Raw genomic sequence first — 27,495 nt, 5'->3', positions numbered from 1 at the left:
GAGACGGAGTTTCGCTCTTGTTGCCCAGGCTGAATTGCAGTGGTGCGATCTCAGCTCACTGCAACCTCCGCCTCCGGGGTTCAAGCGATTCTCCTGCCTCAGGCCTCCCAAGTAGCTGGGATTACAGGTTCCTGCTACCATGCCCTGCTCATTTTTTGTATTTCTAGTAGAGACGGGGTTTCACCGTGTTAGCCAGGATGGTCTCTATCTCCTGACCTCATGAGACCCGCCTCGGCCTCCCAAAGTGCTGGGATTATAGGCGTGAGCCACCGCGCCGGGCCAGGTGCTACACACTTTTAAACAACTAGATCTCATGATAACTCACTATCACAAGAAAAGCCCCCAGGGGATGGTGCTAAAGCATTCATGAGAAACTGCTCCCATAATCCAATCACCTCCTACCAGGTCCCACCTCCAACACTGGGGATTACAGTTTGACATGAAATTTGGGCAGGGACACAGATTCAAACCTTATCAAAGCATACCCTTTCTTGTTTGTATAAGAAACAAGAGCCGGGCGCGGTGGCTCAAGCCTGTAATCCTAGCACTTTGGGAGGCCGAGACGGGCGGATCACGAGGTCAGGAGATCGAGACCATCCTGGCTAACACGGTGAAACCCCGTCTCTACTAAAAATACAAAAACTAGCCGGCGAGGTGGCTGGCCTGTAGTCCCAGCTACTCGGGAGGCTGAGGTGGCAGGAGAATGGCGTGAACCTCGAGGCTGAGCTTGCAGTGAGCTGAGATCCTGCCACTGCACTCCAGTCTGGGCGACAGAGCCCAGACCTCGCCTCAAAAAAAAAAAAAAAAAAAAAAAAAAAAAAAAAAGAAACAAGAAATGAGGTTTCCCTCCAACTGGAGCCTTCTCAATCTCCTCATAAATAATCCATCTTTTCAGGGTTCAAAATACTCCAGAGCTATAAAGTAGGGACTGCTGAAAGATGTATTAACTCCTCCAGGCCTCCAAGGTGCTATTTAAAATGTTATTGCTTCATATCCCGTAATAGATGCTGAAACCTTATTGATGGCCTTTCTCCTGATTGTTTGTATGTGGAGGTTGAAGGTTTGGAAATAAAGAGTTGGTGAACTAGAACAGGACACTGAATTAACTCTTTCAGCAAGGCTTAAAATAAAGGAGTTTAGTCATATAAACTCTAAAGCCTAAAAGATACTGAAGCTTCCAGAATGAATCAGTAGCTAAGGCAGTGTTATTAGATGCAATAATTACTGGAGGGGTGAAAACCTTGTTGATGCTGACTGAGAACAGGTACATTTAATACTTCTTTTATAGCAACATTTCCAGTACTGTACTAATACGAATATTAACCTAGTGTCTGTGTATTAAAATATACACATTCTGGTTATATAGAAGAAACTTCAAACTGCCATCTTTTTTTTATTAATAAAAGGTTAATCAGGTTTATGTTAACATCTTCAATTCATAGATTGGTCTGTTTGCAATAGGGAAAGAAATGAGACCATCAGTGGCTAGTTTAAAAAATTCTACCTATAATAATAAACAAATGTGCATGAATATAGAGGCAACCTGAATAGTAGGTATATTTTGGATCTGGTGTAACTAGATACATGGGAAGAAAGCCCTGATTTGTAGCATTTGCCAAGCTATATGGTGCAAATATTTCTACCGTGGCTGACTTCTAGCTACCCACATGGCATCACAGAATGCAAAGTTGGGAGGAGGTACACCCAGTTGGTTCTGTGAGATGTATGAGCCAGTCCTACGTCATTGTTTATAATTCTTGGAAAGCCAGTTGGGTGGTAGGTACTTGGATAAGCTGCCTTATAATACTATAGGAAACAAGGGCAAATTTTTTTGGCAAGGTCCGTGGCAGAGTCATGTAATGTGCATTGAATCTCCGTTTACTCCCTGACAATTCTCATTGGCCAATGGAATGGGAGCAGAGATGAAAACATTTAAAAGTTGGATTGCAACCCCTCAGCCCTCTCTTCCCTTACTACTGTCATCAAAGAGGTCGCATTCCCAATGGTGCAGATACAAGATGGTGGAACCCATGTCAACCTGGTTCCATGAATGTCTGTGTGGAGCCCAGTGCCCATTCACCTACATTGGGTATGTATGATGCTTCAGGTTGCTACTGCTGCCTAACAAGCCATCCCATACAAAATGGTTTAAAACAACAATTTGTTGTTACTTCTCCAATTTTGTGAGTTGGCTGGGCTCACCTGGGGAGTTTTTACTCACTTAGAGTCTGTCCTGTGGTTGTGGTCGGATGGTGACTGGGTCTGGGGTGCTTAGGAAGCTTGACTGGGATTGAACTAAAGATGCTTCTTTGCTTATGTCTGGCACTTTGGTGCTCCTCTGCATAGAGGTTCATTCTCTAGACATTTTATATCGTGAATGGCTCCAAATGCAATATCAGGAAGTGCCAGGATTTCTAAGGCACTGGGGAGAGCCACAGTGTCACTTCTGCCACACTTATTTCTGCACACTTCCTTGTTTAAAGTGAGTCATGGGATCATGCAGAGTCAGAGTAGGAGGTAACTTTCCAAGGGTGTGATTACCAGGAGGGAAGAGTCATTGGGAGCCCTTTTTGGAGACTAGCTACCACATACCATGAGTAAGAAATAAACCTTTGTCATGTTAAACCACTTAGATTTCAGGGTTAATTTGTTCCCTTGACAAAAACCTAGCCTAATCTGACTAATCCAAAAACTGGTACTGTATTAGTGATGTTAAGCTAGAAAAAACAAACCCCCAAATATCTGTGGCTTAACACATAGTCCTCTGGGGATCTGATGACTCTCTAGGACTGCGGCCTTCTAATGGTGACTCAGGGGTCCACGCTGCTTGTCTTTTGTTGGTTCACCGTCCAGAACATGTGACTTCTAGCTACCTGGGGCAGAGGAAAGAAATCCTGGGAGACTCATAGCTCTTCAGTACCTGTGGACCAGAACTAGTCATGTGCCCCCTCACTCCAGCTACAAGCAGGCTGAAAAATTGCGGGCAGCATGTGGGCATTTGGTGATTAGTAAATGTCTTAATCATAATGTTATGTGGGATTCTTGGCCTCTTTTTTCCTCCCTTCCCCTTATCTCATTCTCTGTAAGAAATTTAAAAGAAAGAAAGAGAGAGACAGAGAGAAGGAAGGAGGGAAAATAGGAGGGAGGGAGGAAGAAAGGAAGGAATGAATAAGGCAGGAAGGGTGAAAAAATGGAAGGAAGAATACCAGAAGGAATTTGCTCTATAGGATGTAAAATGCAACCACTAAAACTACCAACAAAACAACACTATCAGCAGATACTGCTAAATAAAAACTATTAACAAAGAACTGTAATAGCAGAGGCTTTCACTGTGTTTTTAACCTGTTTCATTTTTCTTTTTAATCAGCGATGATAAGGAAACTAAACTGGATTAAGTGCTATCATCTTGGAGGTGCAAAGGCAAACAAGGAGAAAGAAGTGATTGAAGAGCACTTCAGAAAGCCTGGTACATTCAAATCAGCAGGGCTTGATTACTCGCATCCCAGGACACTTAAGGAATTGGCAAATATAATTGCAAGACCACCAGCCTTTATTTTAGAAAATGAAGGTTGGACAGAAGAAGGTCCTGACAAGTAGAATCAGCAGATGGAGTACCTGTTTTTTAAAACAGGGAAAAGGACAGCTGTAGTAATTATAGACTATTCAGCTTATCTTGGATACCTGGGAAGATACAAGAGCAAATCATCAAACAATCAATTTGCAACCACCTAGAAGAGCACAAGGTACTGGGTCGTAATCAACATGATTTTGTGAAGTGCAAATTATGCCATACCAATTTAATTTTATCTATGGTAGAGTGATGAGCCTGGCAGAAGAGGGCAAAGAAATATCTACAACCGGACTTCAATAAGGTTTTCTGTTTTTATTTAAAATATTCCATTTCCTGGCATTTTCAGCATCAACCTTCTGAGAGGATACTATCTGAACAGCAGTTGGGTAGGTATGACGCTGTGTAAAACACTCAAAATGGTAAAAACAAGGATTCTACTCCAGGCTGACATAGTTAGTAGTAGTAGTTATTTTAATCAATTGATGTAGACAAAAGTGACAGTAGTGAGGTGAAGATGGCATTCTCCATCACTGATGAGACATATGACAGAAAATAGGCGATGTAAAAACCCATTTAAGAGGTCCAACAGCTAAGTAATATGAGATCCAGAAGTGGAGAACAGACAAAATGGCATAAGGGACATTACTAGAGAAATTATATAAGAAAATTTCCGAGAAAAGGACACATTTTTACATTAAAATAACCCTCTAAGTGCCAACAGTGATAAATGGGGAAGATAACCCACTTGGACATAATTTTGTAAAATTTTTAGAACTCTAAGAATAAACAAAAGTTTTTGAAAGCTTCCAGAAGGAAGAATTAGGCCACCTATAGAGGAATGAAAATTGAACAGCCAAATTCTCATTAACATCTCTGGCTGCTGGAAGATAATCGAGTAGTCCTTTCAGTTCTGGGGGAAATTAAATTTGAAACTAATTTACATATCCAGCCTACCTATCAATCAACTGTGAGGGTAGAATGTAGGTGTTTCATACAAACCAGAGCTTGTAAAGGACTCCTTTTTTAAGTTATTTGAGCATGTATTCCAGCAGGATGACGAAGTTATCCAAGAAAGATTAAGGCAAGGGATCTTTCTAACACAAGAAAGGAAAGTAGTGTGTGATTAAAAAAAAAAATTATCCATTTTGAAGTAGGAGGACAAAGAGTTCCAAAGAGAAGGACTCTGGGGCAAAAGTATTGCATGCAGTCCATAGTGTTACTAGGAGAACAACCACAAAAGTTTTAGTATAGGCCTGGCGTGGTGGCTCACGCCTGTAATCCCAGCACTTTGGGAGGCCGAGACGGGCGGATCACGAGGTCAGGAGATCGAGACCATCCTGGCTAACATGGTGAAACCCCGTCTCTACTAAAAGTACAAAAAATTAGCCGGGTGCTGTGGCAGGCACCTGTAGTCCCAGCTACACGGGAGGCTGAGGCAGGAGAATGGCGTGAACCCAAGAGGCGGAGCTTGCAGTGAGCCGAGATCGCCCCACTGCACTCCAGCCTGGGCGACAGAGCGAGAGTCTGTCTCAAAAAAAAAAAAAGTTTTAGTATAAGATAAACTATATATTTAGTCAATAAAAAGGTAGGAAATTAATAATTCCAGAAAAACCAAAAGCTAATTGAGTATGTTATGGCCCAATTTAGAAGAATAATGTATAATTTTCAGTAATGTAGGGAGTGTGAGAAAAAGACTAGTACATGGTGCTAAGACATTTTTCATTGAATATATGAAGGGTATGATAAACATATGAAGGGTATGATAAATATATGAAGGATATGACACTGCCCTCATAGAGAGGAAAATTGCATTCCTAACATGCTACCTAGTTCAGCAGTGCACAATATTGATGTAGTCTTACTAATGTAATTACTTTTTGTTGTCGTTGTTGTCTTAACTACAGTCACCATCCTGTACATTAGATCTCTAGAATGTATTCATCTTCTAAGTTAAAGTTCATCCTTTACTTAAGGACAAAGTAAGGAAGATCTTGGTTATGTTGCAAAAAAAGGTAAGCATTATTCTTCATAATATAAAAGTATAGGTAACAAAAGGTGGGAAATGGAAAGTTAAGGAAATATGAAGAGAAGGATAGTATCATAGATACCTGCAACTTCTATAATCTGAAGTCAGGATACTGACTCAAGTTTTTGGAATGAAAAATTGAGGTGTAACATACTATTTAAAGTTAAAGGGTAACCACAACAAAACTTAAAAATAATGACATAACTACCTAACACTGAAGGAATTGGAAGGAAGAAGAAAACATAAATGAGCTAGGTTCTTATCTTTTATACCTGCAGGCCATTAGATAACCAAGAAATTGGAAAGAAGAGTGATTTTTCCAAACACTTCATATATTCAAAGCATGCATAAGTCATGAGTAGTTTTTTTGTAGGCAGGTCTGTGTGGTCATGGGGGTATAATCTCATAGCACAGGTGCAGACAATCTCTGTAGCATAGGGACACATTGTGTTAGGAATGATCTTGCAGCCATAGCATTTTTTCCATTTCATTATCCATACCCAGTTATAAGATTGTATTTGCAAACTTAAAGTTGTATTTGCTTTAATACTCTCTCAAATTTTCCCGGAATTATCTTTGATATTTCACAGAGTACTGTCTCCAAAATTTAATAGCTTGGTACATGGCCATGTGGCTTTATCTAGTGTTTTATTGTCTCTGACTTCTGTTCCAAAAGAATATATTTTCAAGATTGGGTTATTGTTCTCACTGAATTAAATGCTCACTGGAACTTGCTCCTTAGATGACCTTGTTATAGAATAAAAACTATTTAAAAATTATAACTCTAAAAATTAAAATAATAGGCCAGGGGTGGTGGCTCACGCCTGTAATCCCAGTACTTTGAGAAGTTGAGGTAGGAAGATCACTAGAGCCCAGGAGCTTGACACCAGCCTGGGCAACAAAGTAAGACCTCCTTTCTACAAAATATTATTATATTTTTTTAATTTGATGAACTTTTTTTTTGAGACAAGTTTCGCTCTTGTTGCCCAGGCTGGAGCACAATGGCGCGATCTCGGCTCACTGCAACCTCCGCCTCCCAGGTTCAAGCGATTCTTCTGCCTCAGCCTCCTGAGTAGCTGCCATTACAGGCATGCGCCACCATGCCTGGCTAATTTTTGTATTTTTAGTAGAAACGGGGTTTCACCATGTCGGTCAGGATAGTCTTGAACTCCTGACATGGTGATCCACCTGCCTCGGTCTCCCAAAGTGCTGGGATTACAGGCGTGAGCCACCCCACCGGGCCTATTTATTTATTTTTTGAGATAGAGTCTCGCTCCTGTCACCCAGGCTGGAGTGCAGTGGTGTGATCTCGGCTCACTGCAACCTCTGCCTCCCAGGTTCAAGCATTTCTCCTGATTCAGCCTCCCAAGTAGCTAGAACTACAGGTGCCCACCACCACGCCTGGTTAATTTTTGTATTTTTAGTAGAAATAAGGTTTCACCATGTTGTCCAGGCTGGTCTTGAATTCCTGACCTCAGGTGATCCACCGGCCTCGGCCTCCCAAAGTGTTAGGATTACAGGCGTGAGCCACTGCACCCAGCCTAAAAAATTACTCTTGACTGGAGTTAAATAATTTCAAATTTTGCACAAAACTGGGACTTTCTTATTTTTAAAACTTTATTTATTTATTTATTTATTGAGATAGAGTCTTGCTATGTCACCCAGGCTGGAGTGCAGTGGCATGATCTCGGCTCATTACAAACTCTGTCTCCTGGGTTCAAGCAATTCTCCTGCCACAGCCTCCCAAGTAACTGGGACTACAGGTATGTGCCACCACACCTGGCTAGTTTTTGTATTTTTAGTAAAGACGGGATTTCACCACGTTAGCCAGGCTGGTCTTGAAATACTGACCTCAGGTGATCTGCCCACCTCCACCTCCCAAAGTGCTGGGATTATAAGCATGAGCCACTGCGTCTGGCCTATTTTTTTTTTTTTTTTGACAGAGTCTCGCTCTGTTGCCAGGCTGGAGTGCAGTGGCATGATCTCAGCTCACTGCAACCTCTACCTCCCAGGTTCAAGAGATTCTCCTGCCTCAGCCTCCCAAGTAGCTGGGACTACAGGCACGCACCACTACGTCTGGCTAGTTTTTGTATTTTTAGTAGAGACGGGGTTTCACCATGTTGACGGGGTTTCACCATGTTGGCCAGGATGGTCTCGATCTCTTGACTTCGTGATCCGCCCGCCTTGGCCTCCCAAAGTGCTGGGATTACAGGTGTGTGCCACCGCAGCCAGCCCATGTTTTTAATTAAAAAAAATTGTTTTTCAGAGATGGGGTCTCACCATGTTGCCCAGGCTGGTCTTAAACACCTGGGCTCAAGTGACCCTCCCACCTCAGCCTCCCAAAGTATTAGGATTACAGGTGTAAGTCACTGTGCCTGCCAAAGCTGGGACTTTCTTAATAGGCCGGTTATACTATTTCAAATATTCATTATTCTTTGTTTGTTTTTGAGACAGGGTCTTGCTCTTTTGCCCAGGCTGAGTGCAAGTGGTACGATCAGGGCTCACTGCAGCCTTGACCTCCCAGGCTCAAGTGATCCTCCCACCTCAGCCTTCCAAGTAGCTGGGACTACAAGCACACACCACCACGCCTAGCTAATTTTGTTTGTTTGTTTGTTTGTTTTTTGTAGAGACAGTGTCCCTCTGTGTTGCCCAGGCTGGTCTCAAACTCCTGCAGTCAAGCTATGCTCCCACCTCAGCCTCCCAAAATGCTGGGATTACAGGCGTGAGTCATATCACTCTTGAGAGCCTTGTTATTCCAACTTATGTAAAATATGAGCATATCATAAAAGGGCAGTATTTATTTTAAAAGTTTTGGGTGAGAGAGCCTCTTTACAACTAGAAAACTAAAAGCAGAAATGTTTAACAGAGCCTGGGCGCAGTGGCTCATGCCTGTAATCTCAGCACTTTGGGAGGTCGAGGAGGGCAGATCACCTGAGGTTGAGAGTTCAAGACCAGCCTGGCCAACATGGTGAAGACCTGTCTCTACTAAAAATACAAAAACTAGCCAGGTGTGGTCGTGGGCACCTGTAGTCCCAGCTACTTGGGAGGCTTAGGCAGGAGCATCACTTGAACCCAGGAGGCAGAGCTTGCAGTGAGCCAAGATGCACCACTACACTCCAGCCTGGGCGACGGAGCAAGACTCCATCCAAAGAAAAAGAAAAAACAAGAAATGTTTAACAGAAAGTCTCACACAAACCCACAGCTAACATCATACTGTATGGGGAAAACTTGAAACGTTTTCCTCTAAGATCTGGATCAAGACAAGGATGTCCACTTTCATCACTTTTATTCAACATAGTCCTAGAACTGCTAGCCAAAGTAATTAGGCAAGAGAAAGAAATAAAAGACATCCAAATTGGAAAGGAGGAAGTCAAAGTGTCCCTGTTTGCAGTTGACATGATATTATGTGTAGAAAACCCTAATGACTCCACCAAAAAAACGGTTAGAACCAATAAACCAATTTAGTAAAGTTGCAGGATGCAAAATTAACATACAAAAATCAGTAGTGTTTTTTTATACCAATAATGAACTATCCAAAAAAGAAATCAAGAAAATCCCATTTATAATAACTAATATATATAAATATATATAATCTAGGAATACATTTAACCAAGGAGGTAAAATATCTCTACAATGGAAACTATAAAACACTGATGAAAGAAATTGAAGAGGATACAAATAAATGGAAAGATATTCTGTGTTCATGGACTGAAATAATTAATATTCTTAAAATGTACATACTACTCAAAATGATCTACAGATTCAGTGCAATCCCTGTCAAACTTTAAATGACATTCTTCACAAAAATAGAAAAAAATCAATTCTAAAATTTGTATGGAACCACAAAAGTTCCCAAATAGCCAAAGCATTCTTAAACAAAAAGAACAAAACTGGAGACATCACACTACCTGAGTTCAAAATATACTATACAAAGCTATGATAACCAAAATAGCATGGTATTGGCATAAAAATAGACACATAAGCTATAGACACACTATAAAAATGGCACTAAATAGGGAACACAGAAAGAAATCCACACACAGCCAGCTGATTTTCTGTGATGGTACTAAGAACATACATTGGAAAAAGGACAGTATCTTCAATAAATGACGTGGGGAGAACTGAATGTCCATATGCAGAAGAATGAAACTAGACACCTACCTCTCACCATATACAAAAATCAACTCAAAATGGACTAAAGACTTAAATGTAAGATCTGAAACTATAAAACTACTGGAAAAAAAAAACATAAGGGAAATACTTCATGACATCGATCTGGGGAAAGATTTTTTGGATGAGAACTCAAAAGCACAGTCAGGCGCGGTGGCTCATGCCTGTAATCCCAGCACTCTGGGAGGCCAAGGCGGTGGATCACCTGAGGTCAGGAGTTCAAGACCAGCCTGGCCAACATGGCGAAACCCCATCTCTACTAAAAATACAAAATATTAGCCAGGCATGGTGGTGAGTGCCTGTAATCCCAGCTACTTGGGAGGCTGAGGCACAAGAATCGCTTGGATCCAGGAGGCAGAAGTTGCAGTTAGCCGAGATTGCACCATTGCACTCCAGCCTGGGTGACAGAGTGAGACTCCCTCTCAAAAAAAAAAAAAAAAAAAAAAAAAAAGGGCCTGCTGGTGCAATGACTCACACCTGTAATCCTAGCACTCTGGGAGGCTGAGACAGGCGGATCACGAGGTCAGGAGATTGAGACTATCCTGGCTAACATGGTGAAACCCCGCCTCTACTAAAAGTACAAAAAATTAGCCGGGCGAGATGGCAGGCACCTGTGGTCCCAGCTACTCGGGAGGCTGAGGCAGGAGAATGGCGTGAACCCAGGAGGTGGAGCTTGCAGTTAGCTGAGATCACGCCACTGTACTCCAGCCTGGGCGACAGAGTGAGACTCAGAAAAAAAAAAAAAAAAAAAAAAAAGAAAACACAAGCAACAAAAGTAAAAATGGACAAGTGGAATTACATCAAACCAAAAACCTTCTGCACGGCAAAGGAAACAATCAACAGAGTGAAAAGACAACCCACAGAATGGGAGAAAATATTTATAAACTGCATCTGAGAAGGAGTTAACATCCAAAATAGATAAGGAATTTAACTCAATAGCAAAAAATAAATAATCCAATTTAAAAATGGGCAAAAGACTTTATAGATGCTTTTCAAAAGAAGACACACAAATGGCCAATAGGAAAAATGTAGGCCAGGCGTGGTGGCTCACGCCTGTAATCTCTGCACTTCGGTAGGCCAAGGCAGGCGGATCATGAGGTCAAGAGACTAAAACAATCCTGGCCAACATGGTGAAACCCCATCTCTACTAAAAATACAAAAAGTTAGCCGGGTGTGGTGGCGGGCACCTGTAGTCCCAGCTACTCAGGAGGCTGAGGCAGGAGAATGGCCTGAACCTGGGAGGCGGAGCTTGCAGTGAGCGGAGATCGCACTACTTACACTTTAGCCTGGGCTCCATCTGGAAAAAAAAAAAAAAAAATTAGCCGGGAGTGGTGGTGGGTGCCTGTAGTCCCTGCTACTCGGGAGGCTGAGGCAGGAGAATTGCTTGAACCCGGGAGGCAGAGGTTGCAGTCAGCCAAGATCGCGCCACTGCACTCCAGCCTGGTGACAGAACAGACTCTGTCTCAAAAAAAAAAAAAAAAAAAGAAGAAGGAAAGAAAGAGAGAGAGAGAGAGAGAGAGAAAGGAAAGAAGACTTCAAGGAAAATATTTGTTCTTGAGGAGCTAAGAAGATAACTAGATAAACATATGCAACTCTGTTTCTCTGTCTCTTGCATACCATTCTATGTAAGGGAACAACAATTCTTTTCAACATCCTTTAACGTATGCCACCTCTTGAACACACAATACCTAAGAAAATCTGTTCAGTTTTAAAATTCATGACAATGGCCGGGCGCGGTGGCTCAAGCCTGTAATCCCAGCACTTTGGGAGGCCGAGACGGGCGGATCACGAGGTCAGGAGATTGAGACTATCCTGGCTAACACGGTGAAACCCCGTCTCTACTAAAAAATACAAAAAACTAGCCGGGCGAGGTGGCAGCGCCTGTAGTCCCAGCTACTCGGGAGGCTGAGGTAGGAGAATGGCGTAAACCCAGGAGGCGGAGCTTGCAGTGAGCTGAGATCCGGCCACTGCACTCCAGCCTGGGCGGCAGAGCCAGACTCTGTCTCAAAAAAAAAAAAAAAACAAAAAAACAAAAATTCATGACAATGAGTGGTTTCTTAATTATGCAGGGAGAAACATTTTGAGGCTGTCTTTGTATCTTGTTTTGGTGGTGATCATTTTTTTTCATTCCCATGACTGCAGGAATATTGATCTCAGCGTTACTTTGACCATTAATGAATTATGATGGCAATAAGCAAAGATGCGCACCTCTAGCCTCCAGGGAGCTTAATCTTCTGCTACAACGTTTGCATTTGTAAGTCAGCACCTGTGTAATCTATATTCTATTTGTTATTCTCCTTTAATTACATATTGGTAGTGGTCCATTTGCAGGCTGGGAGCAACCAACTGGAGCATCAAAAAGATTATTAAAATATTGACTTTAAATTAAAAGGCCAAAAAGAAACAAGACAGGGTTTGTTTCTACCCATTCCGTTATGATGGTTCAGGAACAATTATTTCCTTTCATCTCAAGTTTCAAGAATTGTGCAAGGAACTCCCAAATGCCCTTTACATTCATTCATTATTTATATCTTGCCCCACTTGCTGTGTTTCTTTGTATTATCTGTGTAATCCATAGTTCAAATGTAAATTCAGATTTTCTCAATTGTTAGAATGATGTAATAATTAATTATAAACAAATTTTTTCCCCAGATTAGGATCCAGTGTAGGATCATGCCTTGTACTGAGTTCCCATGTCTCCTTTGTTCCTTTAATATGGAGAAATTTCTCTGCCTTTCTTAGTTTTCTTAATTTGACTTTTTTTTTTTTTTTTTCCTTTTGAGATGGAGTCTTGCTCTGTCGCCCAGGCTGGAGTGCAGTGGCGCAGTCTCGGCTCACTGCAACCTCCATCTCCTGAGTTCAAGCGATTCTCCTGCATCAGCTTCACGAAGAGCTGGGATTACAGGCATGCACCACCACACCCGGCTAATTTTTTGTATTTTTAGTAGAAAGGGGGTTTCACCATCATAGTCAGGCTGGTCTTGAACTCCTGACTTCAGGTGATCCACCTGCCTTGCCCTCCCAAAGTGCTGGGATTACAGGCATGAGCCAAGATCATGCCATTGCACTCCAGCCTGGGCAAAAAGAGCGAAACTCTGTCTCAAGAGAAAAAAAAAAAAAATTGACCTGGATATTTTTTGCCTGGTCATGTATAGCTCTTTTTGGAATAAGAAAAGTCTTGCTATTTTATAAAAAATGAACTGTCTTTGGTTTGGCAGTGTGGCATAAAATATCTTAGAGGGGTAAGTTATTCATCATTCAGTTCTAGATATTTTCTAATTTCTTTTGTGATTTAGTCTTTATACCACAAAATATTTAAAACTGGGTCATTTCATTTGTGAATTTTTTTTTTTTTTTTTTTTGAGATGGAGTTTTGCTCTTGTTGCCCAGGCTGGAGTGCAATGGTGTGATCTCAGCTCACTGCAACCTCCATCTCCCAGCTTCAAGCAATTCTCCTGTCTCAGCCTCCCAAGTAGCTGAAATTACAGGCTCATGCCACCACGCCCGGCTAATTTTGTATTTTTAATAGAGATGGGGTTTCATCATATTGGTCAGACTAGTCTCGAACTCCTGACCTTAGGTGATCTGCCCACCTCGGCCTCCCGAAGTGCTGGGATTACAGGCATGAGCCACCATGCCAGACCAACTTGTGAATTTTCTAGTTACCTTTTTCCTAATGGTATCTATATTTCTTTTTTTCTTTCTTTCTTTCTTTTTTTTTAGAGACAGGGTGTCTCTCTGCTGCTCAGGCTGGAGCGCAGTGGTGCGATCACAGCTCACTGTAGCCTCGACTTCCTGGGCTCCAGTGACCCTCTCGCCTGAAACCGTACTCCCCCTCAAGCAGCTGAGACTACAGGTATGTACCACCACACCCAGCTAATTTTTATTTTTTGTGGAGACAGGATCTTGCTTTGTTGCCCAGGCTGGTCTTGAATTCCTGGCCTCACGCAACCCTCCCACCTCTGCCTCCCAATGCACTGGGAGCCACTGTGCCCAGCCCTTTCTATTACAAGTGATGTTTTAGCATCATTCTGTGAAGCCCAGGGAACAGATTCTGTGTGATTTCAGTCATGTGAAAGTTGTTCAGACTTGCTTTGTTGTCCAGCATACATCAATTTTATAAATGTTCCAAATACACTTGAAAAGGAAATGTTTTCTGTGGTTGTTGGTGGGAGTGTTCCTCTTGTCAATTGTGTCAAGTTTATTAACCTTGTTCAAGCCTTCTGTATTGTTAATGATTTGCTTATTTTTTGCTTGTTTTGAGTGTTTGCTTATTCTATCATTTATTGAGAGAGGGGTGATAAAATCTCTCACTGAAAGTATGACTTCATTTCTTTCTTCAGTTTTTGCTGTATACATTTTGAGGCTAGGTTATTAGGGTGAATACAAATTTAGAATTCTTATATCTTCTGGTAAACTTAACCTTTATCTCATAATAAAGTTTTTCTATTTATCTCTAGCAATACTTTCTGCTTTAACCACTAATTTAATATTAATATAGCTACACCTTCTTTCTTCTGGTTAATACTTGCGTCGATTTTGTTTGTTTGTTTGTTTTTGTTTTGTTTTTTTGAGATGGAGTCTCGCTCTGTCACCCAAGCTGGAGCGCAGTGGCGCCATCTCGGCTCACCGCAACCTCCGCCCCCTGGGTTCCAGCGATTCTCCTGCCTCAACCTCCCCAGTAGCTGGAGCAGCTGGGATTACAGGCACTTGCCACCATGCCTGGCTAATTTTTGTATTTTTAGTAGAGACGGGGTTTCACCATGTTGGCCAGGCTGGTCTTGAACTCCTAACCTCAGGTGATCCGCCCGCCTCGGCCTCCCAAAGTGCTGGGATTACAGGCATGAGGCACTGCGCCCAGCCCATCCTTATTTAACCCTTTGCCTTTTCCTAACCAATTACTTTCAATCATTTTGAACATTTTATATGGCTTTCCTTAATTTTTAAATATTTCCTTTACATATATTTTTGCTGATTTTTAAAAATTAAATTATAGACATTGTGACTATTCGAACCAATATATCTCAAAAAATAATTCCCTAATATCATCTAACACCGAGCCCACACTCAGCTAACTCCAGTTGTTTATAACGTGACTTTTAGAACTGTGTGTGTCGGCTGGGGACGGTGGCTCGCGCCTGTAATCCCAGCACTTTGGGAGGCCGAGGTGGGCGGATCATGAGGTCAGGAGTTCAAGATCAGCCTGGCCAATATGGTGAAACTCCATCTCTACTAAAAATACAAAAATTAGCCAGGCATGGTGGTGCACGCCTGTAGTCCCAGCTATTCCGGAGGCTAAGGCAGAGAACTGCTTGAACCCGGGAAGTAGAGGTTGCAGTGAGCCAAGATCATGCCACTACACTCCACCCTGGGCGACAGAGTGAGACTCCATCTCAAAAAAAGAAAGAAAGAAAGAAAAAAGAACTGTGTGTCATTGCATTTAACTGTATGGCTCTTAGTCTTTTAAAATATAAAATAAGCTAACTTAATTGATAAATTGTTATATCAGGAGTGACCATAGGAAATGAAACAGATATTTTAAAAATCACTTTTTAAAATATATAAGGAATATATTCAGTACATCCCTTTAAAAGAAAAATCAGAAAGATACAGAAAGTGGAAATAAGAAAAGAAATTTTTTATGGCTTTTACCAGTTGTGAGCATGACTACCTTCCTGATGCATTTATCTGTCTAGCTCCTTATCTGTCAATACTTTTACATGGTAAGACCATTCTGTATGTAATTCTGCATTTACTGTAGGCAGCTTTTTATCTTGCTTTGTATTTTCAAAATTAATATGATTGTAATTTTTTTTTAAGAGACAGGGTCTCACTTTGTTGCCCAAGCTAGGCTGGAGTGCTGTGGCATGATCATAGTTCACTACAGCCTCGAACTCCTAGATTTAAGTGATTCTCCTGCTTCAGCCTTCCAAGTAGTTGGAACTATAGGTGCATACCACTGCACCCAGCTCATGAAAAAAAAAAAAAATTTTTATAGAATGGGATCATACCACTGCACCCAGCTCATGAAAAAAAAATTTTTTTTATAGCATGGGATCACTTGCATTGTTGCCCAGGCTGGTCTCAAACTCCTGGCCTCAAGCTATCCTCCCACCTCAGCCTCCCAAAGCACTGGGATTACAGGCGTGAACATTTAGAGTTTTTTCCAGTTGTAATAGTTAATAAAAATGAACATATGTTTGAAGAAATTTTAGTCTGCTTCACATTATAGCCTAATCCTAGACTCTGAAAAGTGGAATTTCTCCTTCCTTCCCCCCTTCCTTCCCCCCTTCCTCCCTTCCTTCCCTCCTTCCTTCCTTCCTTCCTTCCTTCCTTCCTTCCTTCCTTCCTTCCTTCCTTCCTCCCTCCCTTCCTCCCTCCCTCCCTTCCTTCCTTCCTTCCTTCTTCTTTCTTTTTGAGACAAAGTTTTGCTTTTGTTGCCCAGGCTCGAGTGCAATGGTGCAATCTTGGCTCACTGCCACCTCTGCCTCCCAGGTTCAAGCAATTTTCCTGCTTCAGCCTCCTGAGTAGCTGGGATTACAGGTGCCCGCCACCACGCCCAGCTGATTTTTGTATTTTTAGTAGAGATGGGGTTTCACCATGTTGGCCAGGCTGGTCTCCAACTCCTGACCTCAGGTGATCCACAAGCCTCGGTCTCCCAAAGTGCTGGGATTACAGACGTGATCCACTGTGCCCAGCAATGAAATTTCTTAAAGCAAAGGCTTAACCTCTTTTAAGGCTTTCTGGAAAATTGTTCCAAACTTTTAAAATTCCAGTGAGCTAAAGTTTACTACATTGAGATTGATGTCCTCGTCATAGCAGACACAGCCTGTGAGGCTTCACGGATACTTGTTTTGGACACCTGTCGTGGAAGCTGCAGATATCAGATACTTTCCCAGGATCTCTTGAAGTGGGGGCACTGCCCTGCGACCTGGGATAGACTAATCCAATTGGCTCCCTCCAGACTGCGGCAGAGGCTGTTTATACAAAGAGGCACAGTAGAGAATCCCTTTGGGGGATGCCTGTAGTGGCAGGAGCTGAGGGGTGCTGCATCTGATGCACAGAGCTGAGGTGGTGGCCATGAGGTCCAGCACTCAGCACTTGTGGCAGTGGTGTCCTCACCAGTAAGGGCTTGGGCATGATTTTGGCTCTGGCTGTGGCTGATTCTAGTTTTTCTTCTTCTTGCCCATTTACTGAGCCTGGTTGTCTAGCCTTTCCTGATCTTCTTTCAAGTCCCAGTATCCTTCAATAAATTACTTTTCTATTAAAACTAGTCAGTTTGATTCTATTGCTTGCAAAGAAGAATGTGATGAATCTTCTATACAGGGATTCTTCTTCTGTATAGCAAGGCCCATTTCAAATAGCAGGAGAACTGGCATGCTGAGGGAGTGCCAGGGCGATACAGAGAGCTCAGTGTGGTCATGTGTCAGGGCCGGGAGTTGGAAGAGCCCAGGACAGTGAACTGGGACAATATTGGAATCTGAAGGTAAAAATAGCTTCTTAAGAAGTTAACATCAGCCAGGCGCAGTGGCTCATGCCTGTAATCCCAGCACTTTGGGAGGCCGAAGCCAGTGGATAACAAGGTCAGGAGATCGAGACCATTCTGGCTAACACGGTAAAACCCCATCTCTACTAAAAATACAAAAAATTAGCCGGGCATGATGGCATACACCTGTGGTCTCAGCTACTTGGGAGGCTGAGGCAAGAGAATCACTTGAACCCAAGAGGCAGAGGTTGCAGTGAGCTGAGATTGGACCACTGCACTCTAGCCTGGGCGACAGAGCAAGACTCCATCTCAAAAAAAAAAAAAAAAAAAGAAGAAGAAGTTAACATCTATGGCCAGCCACGCCTCCACAACTTTGGGAGGCTGAGGCAGGTGGATCACTTGAGGCCAGGAGTTTGAGACCAGCCTAGCCAACATGGTAAAACCCTATCTCTACTAAGAAGGCAAAATTATCTGGGCATGGTAGTGCATGCCTGTAGAACCAGCTACTTGGGAGGCTGAGGTAGGAGAATCGCTTGGACCCAGGAGGTAGAGGATGCAGTCAGCTGAGGTTGTACCACAGCACTCCAACCTGAACAATAGAATGAGACTCTATCTCAAAAAAAAAAAAAAAAAGTTTGATTCTTGGGCATGCAGTCTGTATGGTAACAGAGTGATTTGGGGGCTGATTCAGGAGTCCAGCTCTTGTAAATGTGTTACTAGAAACCAGGTCTGGTAAGGTGCCTAAACATTAAGCGTCTGAATGGACAAGAAGCCAGGCAGCCTAGGTTGGAGACGGGTGTTGGGTCTGCGACTATACATGGGGCGGGGGGCAGTGGTAGATGGAGCTGTGCAGACGTGGAGTGGAAGCTAACAACCACCAGGGAAGGCCATGGCAACCACTTAGGAATTTCTTTTTGGCCATTTCTTCAGAACCAGTTTCCAAGTAATATGACAAAAGCAGCCTCATAATGTAAGAGGTAAACTCTGTTTCTGACCAAAAACAGTATTACTCAGTTTGATATCTTTCCCGTAGGGATGGGCTTTGGTAAATTTAGGCCCTTTCAAAAATCCAGAAAACCAAGTGTGTAACCACTAGGGACATGTAAAAGAACATCGCCAGCTTTAAAGGCGATCTTTAGAATAGCTATTTATTTAGGCTTTGTGTGTTTCCAAAGTTAACCAGTGTTTCACATCAGCTATCTCCTCGAACCCTCTCAATAACCTGAAAGGTAGGTATTAGTAACCCCATTTCATGGATGAAAGAACAGGCTGAGAAGTTAATTATCAGATTAGATTGTAAATGAGTGGTAAAGCAAGAATTCAAACCCAGATCTGCTTCACTTTTCTGTAGGCAGTGTTTAAGAAGGATCCAGAAATACTTCAAGCGATGCCAGTGGTAGTGTTGCCTCCTCAGAAGACTGCTTTCAGGGGAACAGTATACATCTGCCCTATAAATTCTGGATGGTAAATATGACAAAACTCTCTCCTTAACCCAGCTCTAGTGAGACTGCTCTAAGCCCTCTTCTCAACATGGCTCAAGCGTGGGCTTCAGTGTACATTTGGTTGGGCCTGCATTGCTCAGTTTTAGCAAGAGTCCAGTTAAGTTAAAGAGAATCTCACACCTTTGATATCAGATTCTTCCATATCTGATCAAATTCCTCATCCCCTACCTTCAATATCTGATCATTCTGCCCTGTCTGCACCAAGAATCTCCCCTCACCCTTGGTGTCTCCTTTTAGTAATTTTCCATCCACCAGTCTCTCCCCACTCTTCAAGCCTACTCCTTGCTGTAACTCCCTACCCCTCCTTGTCTTATTTGCAACTGAACTCTGTTCTACACTGAGGTCGCTTTTTCCTGATTGCAATCGTTCCTGAATAAAATCTGTTTTTACTGCTTATACACTGGCTAGCTCTGGTTTTCTTTACCAGAAGTCACAGTTAACACATGTGAAAACCCATTTGCAAAACAAATCCACAGGACTCAGTCCATGTGCTGTGAAGTCTTTGATCAAGGACTTAAAAACAATGAAAAGTAATAAACAGATCTGAATACAATTCAGGTAATAAAACACTTTCATTGGTTTTCATACTCAGCAAAAGTATTTTTACTGATTAAAAGATAAATAATCCTCACTCTACTAACTCAATGACACATTGAAACATTAGCCTAACTTGTGCACCTTTCAGCGAAGCTACTCTCTTTGCGTAGGCACAGCTCTTTCAGCCAAGGTACAGGAGAGCAAACCCACGCATGAATTCCTTTCATCTCAGGGCATTTCTTTCTGTGGTGTCTTTGTGAAGGAATGCACACTCACGACAGCTGAAAATCTAACTCTCTAGATTTCATTTAGCTAACATTAGGCCAGTCTTTGGACTGAAGGTAATGCCTACATATAGGAGGAAGGGAGAGGAATCTCTGAATTGCAACCCTTTTAGACTTCCTCCATGATGAAGCAGAGAGGGGAGGACTATTGTTTGGGAGATGTGTGTGGGAGGTGAAGATTTCAGATTTTCTTTAAAATAATAGTTGGCTGCACAGGCAGCAGCAAAGCCGACCTGTACGTTGCGGGATTGTCTCTGTGTTAAGAGGTCTGGCCAAGCTGGGGGGCCTCAGCAGGGGATTGCTCAGTTGATCAAGTCTTAATTTGTCTTTTCCACTCTGGGTGGTGCTGTCTGTCCCTTTCATCTCCCAATCACCGACATAGGGGGAGATGTTGAGGGCAGTGCTGTGTTACCTTAAGGTTTCCTTCAAGAAAGCAAAACCAAACAAACAAGCAAACCTGTTTTGCTTCCCAACTGTGCACCCCTAGGGGAGATTCAAAGGCTCTTCTGAACCAGACAGGTGCTGATGTCTCTGCTGCCATTTGGATGTGGGTTTGGCGAGGGTGGCAGGAGTGAAGGGAAAGCAGAGGGAAGAGTTAGGCAGAGGGATCTCGATTGCCATTTCTTCCTGTTGCAGTTGCTTCAGACGGTTCAGCTTCCAGCCAGACAGTTCCTAATGGACCTGCACAGCATGCAAAAAAACCCTTCTTTGTAAAAATAACTCCTTTGATTTCTCCCAGCCTTGGGCCCTGTTTAGTTAGGGGCCATGACCAGGAGGCAAGTCGTTCCGGGCCTTGCTGGTAGAGTAAGGGGGAGATCGCCCATGGCTTCCCCAGCTGCACTGCCTGTGGAGCAAAGGGTTCAGAAGCAGAGAATTTTTAAAAATATAATAATAATAAAAAGAATGAAAGAAAGAAGCCCTCTTTGAAAATCCTTACTGTTTCCCACTATCTCCTACAGCGATTGCCCTTTCATTAGTGTGGAAATCCAACAATGTGGAAATCGAGTTTTGGTTTTTTTTTTTTTTGCTTTGATATCAGCCTAACCCTTGAGGCTAAACTTGTGGTAAGCCACCTGTCCACGTTAGCTAAAATAAAGTTGTAGCTGGAATCACCACCTAGTCCTTTAGCTGTTGTACATTTTCATGTTTATCCTTTGAGGCCTGAGACAATAACCACATATTGCTTTATTATTCAGGATCCCCTGGGTTGCTGGCAACCGAAACCCAAATTGAATTTGTTTAAGAATAAGGGAGGAATGTATTGGGAGAATATTGGGATATTTTAAGTAACTGAAGGAGGGGTCAAGAGGTCAATCTATGAGAAAGACAAGGAACCAGGCAGAAATTTAACAATAAAATGAAATAAAACCGGAACCAGGACTCCCAAGTGCCCCCTGGATTCCTTCTCTCTCTGTCTGCAGCTCTATCCCTCCTGGTATCCAGGGCTTTCTCTCTCATTGTAGATCTGAGTCTCACATACTGTGGGTTAAAACACCAAAGAGGGGCTGATTTTATTTCTTTTTTTCTTTTCTTTTCTCTTTTTTTTTGAGATGGAGTCTTGCTCTGTCGCCCAGGCTGGAGGGCAGTGGCGCCATCTCGGCTCACTGCAAGCTCCGCCTCCCAGGTTCACGCCATTCTCCTGCCTCAGCCTCCCGAGTAGCTGGGACTGCAGGCGCCCATCACCACCATTCTCCTGCCTCAGCCTCCTGAGTAGCTGGGACTACAGGCGCCCACCACCACGCCCCGCTAGTTTTTTGTATTTTTAGTAGACATGGGGTTTCACCGTGTTGGCCAGGACGGTCTCGATCTCCTGACCTTGTGATCCACCCGCCTCGGCCTCCCAAAGCGCTGGGATTACAGGCGTGAGCCACCGCGCCCGGCCCTGATTTTGTTTCTTAATTCTAGATAGAAAAGTCTTGGGGAAGGCTCTGACTGTGTGGGCCCCAGCCGGGTCCAGGCAACTCTAGTTTGGCGGAGGCGGGGTCATATATGAACATGGCCACACTTCCCCCATCCCGTGAACCACTTGTTTATAGGGCGGAAAGGAGCAATTCCAGAAAGGGGGCTTCTTTCTTGGAAGGATGGGTTCTAATCAAAGCAAGCAGCAGCCATTTACTAAACATACATAACGTACTTGCATATTGACCTGAGAAATGTTTCTTAGGGATTTTGGCCATCTTGGTAATAATCAGAGTCTTGGTAAAAGTCAGAAATCAAAACCCTAATCAGATGCATCTACATGGCAAAAACTATAAGATTCTTTTGGTTTGTTTTTAACTCAAAACTCCAAAGAGGACAGAATATACTGAGAATGACTGGACCCATGCTCTAAAGCAAACTAAATACATAGCGGTTACACTCGTATTTATATGTACCATAGTGCACGGGACTTCAGTGAGTTCTTATATTCACCTCTAGTTTCTCCTCCCTACGGAAGCAGTGACCACAGCAGACTGAAGCAGCTAAGGGGGTTTTCTAGACTTACTTGGATTGAATTCTCTTTTGCATGCTCACTGTTGTTTTTTTCTTGCTTGATTTGGTTTGAGCTGAGATGTCCACTCTTTAGGGGAGGACTGTTATTTTGGAGACTTGCCTCCGTCCAGCTAGCTCACTGGACAGGCTGTGCTCACTGTGGCCTCCTGACCTGGATGAGTTGGTCAGCACGCTCCAAGGGGTCCTGTCTCTTTCTGCATGGGTGGCTGTCTCTGCAAGAGCCGTGATGGTGGGTAAAATGTTCAAAGCCCCATAGGCAGGATGAAATGCACCATTGTCTATTTACTTAACTCGGTGGTGTCTGACGTAAGACCACAGAACACACCTTCTTTCCATGACCCATCTTGCCTGACCCTACCTGCTGGCAGTATGTTGCCAGCAACCTGGATATTATTGTTAATTAATTCATGCCTAACATGCAGTGGCTTATACTTGGTATTACTGACTATCTAAGAATAGGCACAGCCTGGAATTGAGAAGTGAAAACTGCAAAATGGCTGGGTGGAAAAAATGATGGGACATAGAGCAGGCCTTTTGGTGTTTTCCCTGTAGTTATCTTTTACAGGTTAAATAAGATTAATATTCATGGTGAACCAAGAGCAATTAGCTACTTTGCATGTGTTACTGCTTCTTAGCCTATTCTAAACTCTGTTTTATGTATTTATTTTAAAGGACTTTGCCTTGATTAGGGCCAATCGTATAAGACCTTGTACTTTGCATATTTGCAATCATGTTTGCATGTTTGCATTTCTAAAGTTTTGAATTTCAAATCAGGCAACGAGTTTCAGCAAATATACTTCAGGTACACATGACCATAATCAGGACATGAGACTATACTACAATAAAATCCCCAAATGGCCTCTAGGGATAAAATATTTTATGTTTTCTATTTATAATAAAAATTTGGGGTGAGGGTTGGCTTTATTTTAAAAACAGAATAATTCAGAATATAATTTAAATGCAAAATTGCAAACTACTATTTTTTCTAATTATATTCAAAATCTGAACCCCCTGACAGGAGCAAGGGAAGGTTGGAATATTCTTATCCATGATGATGACAGAATAACAGGCCTTTCCCCTTTTCTTTCCTCTTCTTCCCTGGGACCGCAGTGCCCGCTGTCACGCACCTATCACTTACGCTCATACTGTTTTCCAGGATACTTGGCCAAGGCATCTTCTAACATGTTCTAAGATGATTTCAGAAATAATTTTTATCAGATCATAGCTAATCTTTCTAACACATCTATGAGGTAAACATCCCAGGCCCACTCGCTATAAATGTTAGTGCTCCGATTTTTATCCAGATTTTTTTGACTTTTAATCAAGGACCTTTTTCACTTCATTTATATTTCTCAAATTGAGAGCTGAAGATCCTTGAAAGTCTTCAGTCATATTCTCAAGGGGCCTTGAGTTCTCTATGAGAATTCAATTTTGTATTTTCATTTTGATGCTAATAATCAGGGAAGATCAACATATTTTGGTTCATTTGGCTGATCAACTTAACGGAGAGCTTCCACATACTTTCGGGGCCTGCATTTTTATCTGTGTTTAAGATTTTCTTGGTGACAGGGAATGACAGTTTCTTTGTCAGAAAAATCATTGTAAATGATTAAAAAAAAAAAAAAAACACACAGACATGTGAATGTTGTGTTCTCACCAAGTGAAGGCCCAATGACCTCATCACAGGATGTACAAAGGAAGGTTCTGCGTAACGTAAATAGAGACAAGCAGTGGAAGCATTGAGTCACTGCGAAGCATGAGGCCAGCGGGCTGAACTCAGGAGAGCCTGGGCAGGGAGCACCACTTTCACGCTGTTGAGGGGAGTGAGCATTCTGTATTTGTTCCATTAAATTAAAAGTATTCATTTGAATTGTATGACTTTCCTACATTTGTTGACCTATAAGTTTGTTTTGGTTTTACTGTGGCATGATGTCTATACGCAAACATTCTTTATATCTAGTTTTAAGTTTACATATATTATAATGTTTTAATAAAAATCACTTAGGATGACATCAGAGGTCCATGAGAATGTCTTTCCCCTAAAGACAGTCACACATTATTCCATCAGCACTCCATCACAGGGTAAGTTTCTAAAGAAGTTTTAGGAAAGAGGAAAGTATATTTGACGTTTTTGTTTGTTTGTTTGTTTTGTTTGTTTTGATTTTTTACAGAGTTTCACTCTTGTTGCCCAGGCTGGAGTGCAATGGCGCAATCTTGGCTCACTGCAGCCTCCGCCTACTGGGTTCTCCTGCCCCAGCCTCCCAAGTAGGTGAATTTGGCCAGGTGCAGTGACTCATGCCTGTGATCCCAGCACTTTGGGAGGCTGAGGCAGATGGATCACCTGAGATCAGGAGTTCAAGACCAGCCTGACCAATGGGCATGGTGGTGGGCGCCTGTAGTCCCAGCTACTCAAGAGGCTGAGGCAGGAGAACGGCATGAACCTGGGAGGCAGAGTTTGCAGTGAGCCAAGATGGCGCCACTGCACTCCAGCCTGGACGACAGAGTGAGACTCAGTCTCAACAACAGCAGCTGGGCACGGTGGCTCATGCCTATAATCCAGCACTTTGGGAGGCCGAGGTGGGTGGATCACCTGAGGTCAAGAGTTCAAGACCAGCCTGGCCAACATAGCAAAACCCTGTCTCTACTAAAAATACAAAAATTAATCGGGTATGGTGGCACATGCCTGTAATCCCAGTTACTCGGGAGGCTGAGGCAGGAGAATTGCTTGAACCCAGGAGGCAGAGGTTGCAGTGAGCTGAGATCATGCCATTGTACTCCAGCCTGGGCAATAAGAGTGAAACTCTGTCTCAAAACAACAACAACAACAGCAGCAAAAGTCTATGAAAATGTGCCATTTCAAGGCCAGGTATTGTGGTTCATGCCTATAATTCCAGCACTTCGAGAGGCCAATGCAGGCAGATTGCTTGAGCCTGGGAGTTCAAGACCAGCATGGCCAACATAGTGAAACATCGTCTCTACTGAAAATACAAAAGTTAGCTGAGTATGGTGGTGAGTGCCTGTGGTTCTAACTACTGGGGAGGCTGAGGCACGAGAATCGCTTGAACCCAGGAGGCAGAGATTGCAATGAGCCAAGATTGGGCTACCGCACTCCAGCCTGGGCAACAGAGCAAGACCCTGTCACACACAGGCACACATGCGCACGTGCGCGCGCACACACACACACACACACACACACACACACACACGCCATTCAAACAGCAAAATCTGAAAGATTTTAACCAATTTATTTATTTTTTGGAAACTTTGTTTCTCTCTTTCACCCAGCCCAGAGTGAAGTGGCACAGTCTCGGCTCACTGCAACCTCTGGTACCTGGGTTCAAGCTATTCTCCTGCCTCAGCCTCCTGAATAGCTGGGATTATAGGCACCCACCACCACGCCTGACTAACCTTTGTGTTTTTAATAAAGACGGGTTTCGCCATGTTGGCAAGGCTGGTCTCACACTCCTGACGTCACGTGATCCAGCTGCCTTGGCTTCCCAAAGTCCTGGCCTGAGCCACCACACCTGGCCTTTTTTTTTTTTTTTTACCAATTTTTAAAATGTACCTTTAACAGACTTTTTTTTTTTTTTTCAGACCTGCATTCTTGTGATGATAAAAGGGGCCAGAACCAACTGTGCGTTCTTTTAGAACCTCTTCTCCAGCTACCCGGGTGGCCAAAGGTGGGGAAGAGGGGACAGGAAGAGTCAGGGCATATGGGCCCTGAGAATCTTTTGGTGTCTGGCTCCACTTCTCTTTTGTAGGGTCTGCTGAGGCTTTGCTAGGCCCAGAGAGATACAAGCAAGGGGTTGGGGCTGTGGAGACTGGAATGGAATATAAATAAAAATCAATAATCATATGCCTAAAAGTGTTCCCTTCATGACCTTTCAGCCTTTGTCAAATCATTTTGGGTTTTTTGTTTGTTTGTTTGTTTTATATTTTTTATATTTTGTAGAGATGGGGTCTCCCTATGTTGCCCAGGCTGGTCTCAAACTCCTGGGCTTAAATGACCCTCCCACCTTGGCCTCCCAAAGTGCTGGGATTATAGGTGTGAGCCACAGTTCCTGACTGGTCAAGGCATTTTGTATTGAAGATTTCCCTCTTAGACATAGACTGAATAATACCTAACACTTACACATGTAAAAGGATGGACTTGGGCATTTAATGCTCCTTACATGGCCAGTGATATGTAAGTCTAAAGAATTGTCTACTCCAGCTGAGTGCAGCGGCTCATGCCTGTAATCCCAGCACTTTGGGAGGCTGAGGCGGGCAGATCACCCAAGGTCAGGAGTTCAAGACCAGCCTGGCCAACATGGTGAAACCCCGTCTCTACTAAAAATACAAAAAAATTAGCCAGGCATAGTGGCAGGCGCCTGTAATCCCAGTTACTTGGGAGGCTGAGGCAGGAGAATCACTTGAACCCAGGAGCCAGAGGTTGCAGTGAGCCAAGACTGTGCCATTGCACTCCAACCTGGGCAACAAGAACGAATCTCCGTCTCAAAAAAAGAAAAAAAAAAAAGAATTGTCTACTCCATTTAGTGATTAGTAATATTTCAGTGGAAAAGACCTCAACTGAGGATAATTGTTTGGATAAAAATATTTCAATTCCCATAGCAAAAAAAAAAGAAAAAAAAATTCAATTCCAAATTATATTGCTTCCCCATTTAAATGAAAGTACAGAAATCCATTAATTCTGTAGCACATGCCCGAGAGCAGATAATAGTCCAAAGGGTGCCTTCTAAGGAAGGGTTGTTGGTTCTTTCATTCTTCGCATTATTGAGAAAACTGAAAAATGTTGGTCTGTAAGATGATTTTTTTCCCATTAGAAGAGAACAGAAGTAAATATCAGAAATAAGTAATATTTGTAGTCTCCAGAAAGGGGATGGCTTAGAAACTGGGATGAAGCAAGACTTACTCTTCACATCTGTACCTTTTGAATTTTGTAACAAGTAAATGCATTACTTATATAACAACGCATCTGTCAATAGAACAACAACGAAAGGTGCACCTTATGTCTCCTGACACTGACAAGAGGTCCTGTCTCTATGGTCTTTGCTCTTCAACCAGGTGATCCCTTCAACCAGGTGAACACTACAAATCCCATTAATAGGGCTCTACAAAAAAACACAAAAATGAGCCAGGCAGGGTGGCACATGCCTGTAATCCCAGCTACTTGGGAGGCTGAGCTGGGAAGACTGCTTGAACCCAGGAGGCAGAGGTTGCAGTGAGCTGAGATGGCACCACTGAACTCCAGCCTAGGTGACAGAGTGAATCCCTGTCTCAAAAACAAACAAACAAACAAGCAAAAAACTAGTTTCACCTGTTTCTTTCTATTTGCATAATGTGACTACTAGAAAGCTTAAAATTATACATGTGGCTCACAGTATATTTCTCTTGGACAGCACTGTCTGGAATTTACTGTGAGCCCA

General features: G+C 42.8%; 1 long non-coding RNA gene across 5 annotated transcripts in view; it reads left to right on the top strand.

The window, feature by feature from the left end:
• The window catches only part of LOC103878451, a 76,848-nt gene that overhangs the window by 37,601 nt on the left and 11,752 nt on the right, over window positions 1-27,495 (top strand). For 2 of the 5 annotated variants that reach the window (XR_004177814.1, XR_004177815.1), the window contains exons 2-7: window positions 3,368-3,957; window positions 5,476-5,583; window positions 11,910-12,021; window positions 13,491-13,623; window positions 18,605-18,717; window positions 25,664-25,749. This is a non-coding gene — a long non-coding RNA (uncharacterized LOC103878451). Of the gene's footprint in view, window positions 1-3,367; window positions 3,958-5,475; window positions 5,584-11,909; window positions 12,022-13,490; window positions 13,624-18,604; window positions 19,149-25,663; window positions 25,750-27,495 lie in introns of those variants that run through there. The other 3 variants (XR_001895988.3, XR_001895987.3, XR_002517667.2) reach the window with 2 other exon arrangements.

The sequence above is a fragment of the Papio anubis genome, chromosome 13 (assembly GCF_008728515.1).
Source record: "Papio anubis isolate 15944 chromosome 13, Panubis1.0, whole genome shotgun sequence".
Classification (NCBI taxonomy): Eukaryota; Metazoa; Chordata; class Mammalia; order Primates; family Cercopithecidae; genus Papio; species Papio anubis.
This window is presented reverse-complemented; position numbering and strand designations above follow the sequence as displayed.